Source organism: Cydia splendana, chromosome 7, assembly GCF_910591565.1.
Source record: "Cydia splendana chromosome 7, ilCydSple1.2, whole genome shotgun sequence".
Lineage (NCBI taxonomy): Eukaryota > Metazoa > Arthropoda > Insecta > Lepidoptera > Tortricidae > Cydia > Cydia splendana.
In genome coordinates, this window is record NC_085966.1 from 12,542,980 (window position 1) to 12,550,998 (window position 8,019).

Here is an 8,019-nt window from a genome sequence, read left to right on the forward strand (position 1 = left end):
CTTTGACACAAGATAGTACTCAGGGTCTGATGATGGAGCCGGAAGGTGGTCACCGGTACCAATCAACCATGCAACTAAACCACTTCGTGCTTGGGCTCGTTCGATTCGTCGCAACAAGATCTTTGACAAAAGTTAGTACTCAGAGTCTGATGATGGAGCTGGACTGTGGCCACGGGTACCAGTCTACCATGTAACTGAACCACTTCGTGTTTGGGCTCGTTTGATTTGTCGCAACAAGATCTTTGACACAAGATACTACTCAGGGTCTGATGATGGAGCCGGAAGGTGGTCACCGGTACCAATCAACCATGCAACTAAACCACTTCGTGCTTGGGCTCGTTCGATTCGTCGCAACAAGATCTTTGACAAAAGTTAGTACTCAGAGTCTGATGATGGAGCTGGACTGTGGCCACGGGTACCAGTCTACCATGTAACTGAACCACTTCGTGTTTGGGCTCGTTTGATTTGTCGCAACAAGATCTTTGACACAAGATACTACTCAGGGTCTGATGATGGAGCCGGAAGGTGGTCACCGGTACCAATCAACCATGCAACTAAACCACTTCGTGCTTGGGCTCGTTCGATTCGTCGCAACAAGATCTTTGACAAAAGTTAGTACTCAGAGTCTGATGATGGAGCTGGACTGTGGCCACGGGTACCAGTCTACCATGTAACTGAACCACTTCGTGTTTGGGCTCGTTTGATTCGTCTCAACAAGATCTTTGACACAAGATAGTACTCAGGGTCTGATGATGGAGCCGGAAGGTGGTCACCGGTACCAATCAACCATGCAACTAAACCACTTCGTGTTTGGGCTCGTTTGATTCGTCTCAACAAGATCTTTGACACAAGATAGTACTCAAGGTCTGATGATGGAGCCGGAATGTGATCACCGGTACCAATCAACCATGCAACTAAATCACTTCGTGTTTAGGCACGGTTTATTCATCTCAACAAGATCTTTGACACAAGGTAGTACTCAGGGTCTGATGATGGAGCTCGAAGGTGGCCACGGGTATCAGTCTACCATGTAACTGAACCACTTCGTGTTTGGGCTAGTTTGATTTGTCGCAACAAGATCTTTGACACAAGATAGTACTCAGGGTCTGATGATGGAGCCGGAAGGTGGTCACCGGTACCAATCAACCATGCAACTAAACCACTTCGTGCTTGGGCTCGTTCGATTCGTCGCAACAAGATCTTTGACAAAAGTTAGTACTCAGAGTCTGATGATGGAGCTGGACTGTGGCCACGGGTACCAGTCTACCATGTAACTGAACCACTTCGTGTTTGGGCTCGTTTGATTCGTCGCAACAAGATCTTTGACACAAGATACTACTCAGGGTCTGATGATGGAGCTCGAAGGTGGCGACGGGTACCAGTCTATCACGTAACTGAACCACTTCGTGTTTGGGCTACGTGTTTGGGCTTCGTGTTTGGGCATCGTGTTTGGGCTTCGTGTTTGGTTTATCACCTAGTGTCAAAGATCTTGTTGAGACGAATCAAACGAGCCTAAACACGAAGTGGTTTAGTTGCATGGTTGGTTGGTACCGGTGACCACCTTCCAGCTCCATCATCAGACCCTGAGTACTGTCTTGTGTCAAAGATCTTGTTGAGACGAATCAAACGAGCCCAAACACGAAGTTGTTTAGTTACACGATAGACTGGTTCCCGTGGCCACCTTCCAGCTCCATCATCAGACCCTGTGTATCTTCAGTGTCAAAGATCTTGTTGAGACGAATCAAACGAGCCCAAACACGAAGTAGTTTAGTTACATGATAGACTGGTACCCGTGGCCACCTTCCAGCTCCATCATCAGACCCTGTGTATCTTCAGTGTCAAAGATCTTGTTGAGACGAATCAAACGAGCCTAATCATGTAACTACATGGTTGATTGGTATCCGTGACCACCTTAATCATCATCATTATCATCAGATCCTCAATACCAGTTCATTTTTAAACCCTCGTTGATACAAACTTTACAACCTATAGGTACCAAATGCTATGACGAAACATGTAAATAAGCGAGTACCTATAATTTCTTTCGAGTAATATACCTTCATAAGTATGGGGCTATTCATAAATTACGTCGTTTCAAATGGGAGGAGGGGGGGGGGGGCGGTCTGGACATCGGATGATGGTAGCATGACGTAGGAGGAAACAGAGTCATCCGAAGCATGATTTTTGGATGATTTGAGGGGGTGGGGGGGTCAAAAATCGTCAAAAATAGATGACGTAATTTATGAACAGCCCCTATGTACATTTGCACTGCATTTAGTATTTTCGTACTTACCAAATAACAGTTTTAGGACTTTAAAAGTTAAGCACAGTTAGTGTTGTTATGGTTGATTTCAATATGCTTCGCGAAGGATCAAGAATGTTTAATCCATCATTGTAGTGCGAGTGTGGTAGAAGGGATCGGCATACTGAGCTCGCACGGCCTGCCGCAGCGCGTAAAATACCTAAACTCGCTAAACGCCGAAATGTAATAGCGCTCTTAATACCCACATGATGGTCGAAATGATTCACGTTTACAAATCTTTACGTAGGTACAGTCGCCATCAGATATATCGGAGCGGCCAAGGTGCCTACAAATATCTGAACACGCCTCTATTGTAGGGAGCTAGAGTGCGAGTTCAAATATTTGATTGATTTGATATACAGGGTGATTTCGGGGTCGTGGAGCAAGAGAGCCAGACATCATACAGAATCCAAAGATGAGCCTAATGATGTTGGTAATTATTGTTTATCACCAATAATGATGATTATTTTCCAGATGACAAGTAGGAAAAAACATTTTTGCATACAATTTGGTGACCCTACTCAATGTGACGTCTTGTCGCGTTCCATACAGCGTATGTCAAAAGTCATAGGGTGACCATAATTACTTAGTAGAACATTAATTTTACTTGAAAAATAAGAATAATTCAAGTGATTATCTTTTAATCAAATACTACCATATGATAATGTGGATCATTTACAGAGTCAGAAAAAGTGGTTCTGGATCACGACCCCGAAATCACCCTGTATATAGTGAGGTCACTAAAATATACAATTCTAAAATACATATAGAGTGCCTAACAGCATAGAAACCTACTCAAACTTTACCATTTGGCGTTGTACGCCCATTGAGCTGGAATTTCGATTAGGTAGGTAGGTTTGGTGAAAATTATGTTATGTATGTGTTTCATCGAGCAGAGTGGATAAAACGCGGGAGAAAATGCCAGGGCTCTTTATGGGTACCTATTTGTTTGCTTACGTGTTTGTAATATTTATACGTCACTAACAAAATAGATTATTACGAATATACCGGGATACGTCAATTTTTTTGAGTCGAACGAGCCTTATCTCCGAACGACTTTATGTAATCGTGCAACCATATAGCTTGTCGCCTAATCTAAGTTCCGAGCTAGTGATTTTGCTATACATATATGTATAAGTATAGACAGGATTAGGTATTAATAAAGGTTTACTCAGAGTTCTTTGCTCCATTATACTCTTAACCCTTCAAGTGGCGGTCAACCCGTTAATGGTCGGGTCGAAAAGCAGTAAACTGGCGGCCCACCACTCACGGGTCGATGCGAAAACCAGTAAACTGACGGCCACCAGTGAGTGGTTAATGAGGTGTTGCCGTATTTAGAGGTGAAACTGAACCCATTTAAGTATAGTTACGCTCTTCTAGCGCCCAAAATTAGGTAGCGAGTTAGACAAGGATAGCATACCGTAAGAAACACAAAAACACTTGGTATAAAATTTGTTGGTGAGGACCATTCATTCGGGAGCGACCGCCTAGTCCGAGTTCAGTATTGATTTTTAAGAGGTTGTTTTGTTAAATAAATTGTATGTTAGGTCCCTTTTTGGGTAATCTTAAAAATAAAGGTCTAACTTTGATAATTAACTAGCAATTACCTCCAATCATCAATTTGTTTTAGAGTTGTAGTCATTTTTAACAAGGAAACTGGAAAACTGTCATTCTCCTGGAGTTTGATTAGGTCTGGCCAAATATATAAACATTATAATAATTTAATTGCTATATTCAAATTAGAGATGCCCCGAATAGTGAATTTGGCCGAATACCGAATACCGAATATTCGGCTCCTCTCTCGGCCGAATACCGAATATTCGGTCGCCGAATATTCGGTATGACATGCGAACATTTTGAGTCACAATTATTATGAAAACTGTTCGCTATCAAAGCACAACGTTTGATAAGATATATTTTTATGTTGAACAGAATTAATGAATGTAATTAAAAAAATAGAGTCAATCAAATCAGACCCATGATAAAAATAAAATATTTTATAATCTACAAATGCTCAAAAACGTGCCTTCGTATTCAACTACTTTTCAAGAATACATTTTAAATATACCTAATAGTTTTTCGTTTTTTTTTGTGTAATTTTTTTTTTTAGGTAGGTGCAACAGATATTCGGTATTCGGCCGAATAGTAGGCAACATTCGGCCGAATACCGAATATTCGGTGAAATGGCCGAATAGGCCGAATACCGAATAGTTGCCGAATATTCGTGGCATCTCTAATTCAAATAGCTTATTTAACGCCGATTATAACGATACGTGATTTAATATACTTTCAAACATAGAAAACCTTTAATCGACGATTTTGTAAAATTCTCTTAACCTGCGCTGACCACCCATCGGGGCCCCGCCACGTGACTGCTTTTGCGCAAATCCGCGGCGCCACTTGACTACCTACTTTTCGCGTTTTCGCTGGCGCCACTTGAAGGGTTAAGCGAGGATGCCCGCACTATTCACGCAACTTACCGATCATTCGCATTGAAGCACCAGTGTAACTCTTACCACCAAACCAATTAGTTCGACTGATACGAGTACAAGTATTTGGTATGCAATTGAATCTCGTGACTGCGAGTCTAAAGGTGTGTCCTAATCTAGTGAATGCGCTGCGAGTGCGTACGCTAGTTTGCTGTAAGTATGTTGAGTGCTTTATGCGAGCTTTGCATGTCTTCCGCAAATTAGGCGATCAATCTGAAGTAAACATGCGTGCGCTTTTGAGGCGTATTCTTTTATCTGGACGTACCTTAATGTAGCGCAAAGCAATTATCAACATCTTTTCATTTGGATAAGTACAGCGCGTAGTGTCAGGTACTTATCTAACAAAGCCTTCTGACACGTAATTCACACCGCTACATTACACTTAATAAATGAAGCACTTGACACAAAATGAGCCATGATCAAATGCCGCGGGTAACGCATTTCATGACTCAGCATTAGATAAAAATAGCTACGCTTGTCCCAGTTTTTAACAGAATGCTTTGAAGTAAATGAGAATATATGAAAAAGGTACTTCAATCAGTTATGGTTCCACAATGTTTGTTTGGTTCAAAACGCTTATACATCGTTACCGAAATAACTGCTGCTAGAGTTCAAAGGCACTTAATCAAAAGAATGAAGTCTGACCGCTATTAATCGTTATTAAATCCCTGTTAGTTATCGAGCGGTGTATTTTCTTGCTCCGAGAAAGTGAACAGTTATTTGATTTACAAGGGGGCAAAGCTGTTGTTAAACACCTCATGCTGATATTTACACCCGAGCAAGCAAAACATTCCAAAATTGATCTACATAAAGTGGAATCTTGAGCGTTGCGAGGACGTTCAAGGCACGAGGGTTAAACAAACCTTGCTATCGACTGAAACACACAAATATCCCAACACCAACGTGAGTAATATACAAGCTGTAAAATATTACAATTCTAATAAAGATAGTTTATTATTCAAGTATGTAATATGCCTATGTATGTATGCGCTTATGAACATCAAATAAGGCTACACCGGCTCCAACCCTACACCTCTGCCTCGAGAAGATTGAAATCCCCCCCAATTGGAGGAGGGTATCCCAATATGGGACCGGCAACAAACTCGGCGGGACACTCTTTCCAAAACATTACATTTTATAATTAACATGCATTACGAGTAAATAAGAAAAAATACAATTTAAATTACTAATCCAAAGGAATACTATAAAATATTTATTATTTATAATCATCACTTAAAAGTCCAGCCTACCAGCAAACATTAGGAAATTTGCACCTAACTACTTTACCACTCTGATGGATTAAATGAAACTTTCTTAATTGAGTTTGAAGATTAACCAGACAGCCTTTGCCAGCTGGTGTGGGGATATAGTAGATTGTTAACCAAGGGTGGAAAGTGAACCATATCACCCGAGATATTTTGGCGCTCGAACGAAGAGAGAGCGCCAATAGTTCGAGGGTGAGATGGTTACTTTTACCCGAGTTAAACACTCTACTTTTCATTTCGACTATGAGGAAAGTCAAACACGAGAAATGTAGGTTAATTTATTGGTAAGTATATTGCTTTAGAAAAAAACATTTTTTTTCCGATCACAATGTAAACGGCGCCAATTTCAGTCATGCGGAAGCTAATATGAGAGCTTTTAACTGAATTATATGGCATATATGGCTGTTAGCCGTTGCCCGAAGTAAAAAAAAAAAAATACTTTCCACCCTAGGGTGGGAAATGCAATTTTCCACCCGGTTATCAGCCTATGAAAGGTGAACTTTCCGAACAGGAGAGATGAAAATAAATTTACCACCATCAAGATGACATGCCTACATAATAGGCAGGTACATACATAAAAATAATCGAAATAGAGGGACCAAACATAAAAGTCAAACAAAGGGTTGACTCTACCCGTGTTAAGCCTAACCCGTGTACGAATAGTAAAACTGCCCTAAGGCCCTGTTGATGATGTACCCTACTATGTAGTAAATGTAATTTACAAACATTTTGCGTTTTGGCTTATGTCGACTGAATCATAATAATAATGTATTAAGACCTAATTGTAACGTATTCTGGCAAATAAACATTTCTATTTCTATTTCTGTAGCAGACATACCATTCCTTTACTGGATTAGTCGTTATGTTATATGATATAGTTTTACAAATATTTCAAGGTTTTCATTCTCGACATCTCGAGTTACAACGATTACGTGCCTAAAGGGAACTAGTAAAATCTTATTCGATTGTAATGTCACGGTCACTATAATGTCATTTTGTCTCTTGCGGTGAGCCAAATCGATTTTGCTCTATGTTTTTAAGCAGCGAAGTACGCTTGTAGGAGCTGCTGAAGTGAACAATCTATTTAAAATAGGCTGACTAGTTAATCATTACGGGAAATCAAAAATAATCCATAATGAAAATCTCACCTACCGTCTTTTTTTAACTATATTTTTTAATGTAGGTACTGTAGGTGTAGGTGTAGGTGACAGGTTAAATAAACGACGTAAATTCGCAAAATACAAGGCCAAAACTGTGGTACGAGCGAGGAGTCAACCTTACGTTACATAAAGGTGCAGCGCATGACTTGGGCTCGCTACCGTCCATTGTTTATATGTAGCTTTAATTAGAATGGTTTACACTAGATGGCATTACAAGTACCAAAGTTAACCAAAAGCAATAAAGATTAATAAACCTAAAGTACAGTTAACATAAAATATATGCGTCGCCTACAGGTACCTATTTTAATAGATAATAAAAAATTAGGTAGAAATTACTTAATGGTTGCTAATACTTACTTCTAACTACAACGTTCTCATTCATTATAAAGACCAGCAAATTATACTTAAATTAAAGACGAAAAGGCTACCAGACCAGATAATAATATGTATGTTTACTTTGCATACCAAAACAGGTCACGTACCCAAATGTAATTAAGAATCTTTGCTTCGTTTATTAACATTAACTCAAAGCAAAGATAGAGGTTTGAACTTGAATATTTTTTTCGTTTGTGTTGTTGCCTAACTTTTTTTTCGTTTGTGTTGCGCCCTCACGAACGGCAGAGAGGGTGAAACGCCGGAGTGGGTTTAGTGGGTAGGGCCAAATTCTCCCCCTCTCTTGTCAGGAGAGGGGAAAGGAGTGGCGAGCCCCACACACCGTGCGTAAACGCATTCCCACTCCGTCAAAAAAAAAAAAAAAAAAGGTACCTAAACTTAGATCCTAGGTGGACGTTATTACAACCTTA

General features: G+C 40.2%; 1 long non-coding RNA gene across 1 annotated transcript in view; it reads right to left on the reverse strand.

Moving 5' to 3' along the window:
• The window catches only part of LOC134792184 (uncharacterized), a 596,557-nt gene that overhangs the window by 585,208 nt on the left and 3,330 nt on the right, over positions 1-8,019 (reverse strand). The gene's annotated exons all lie outside the window — the stretch shown is intronic.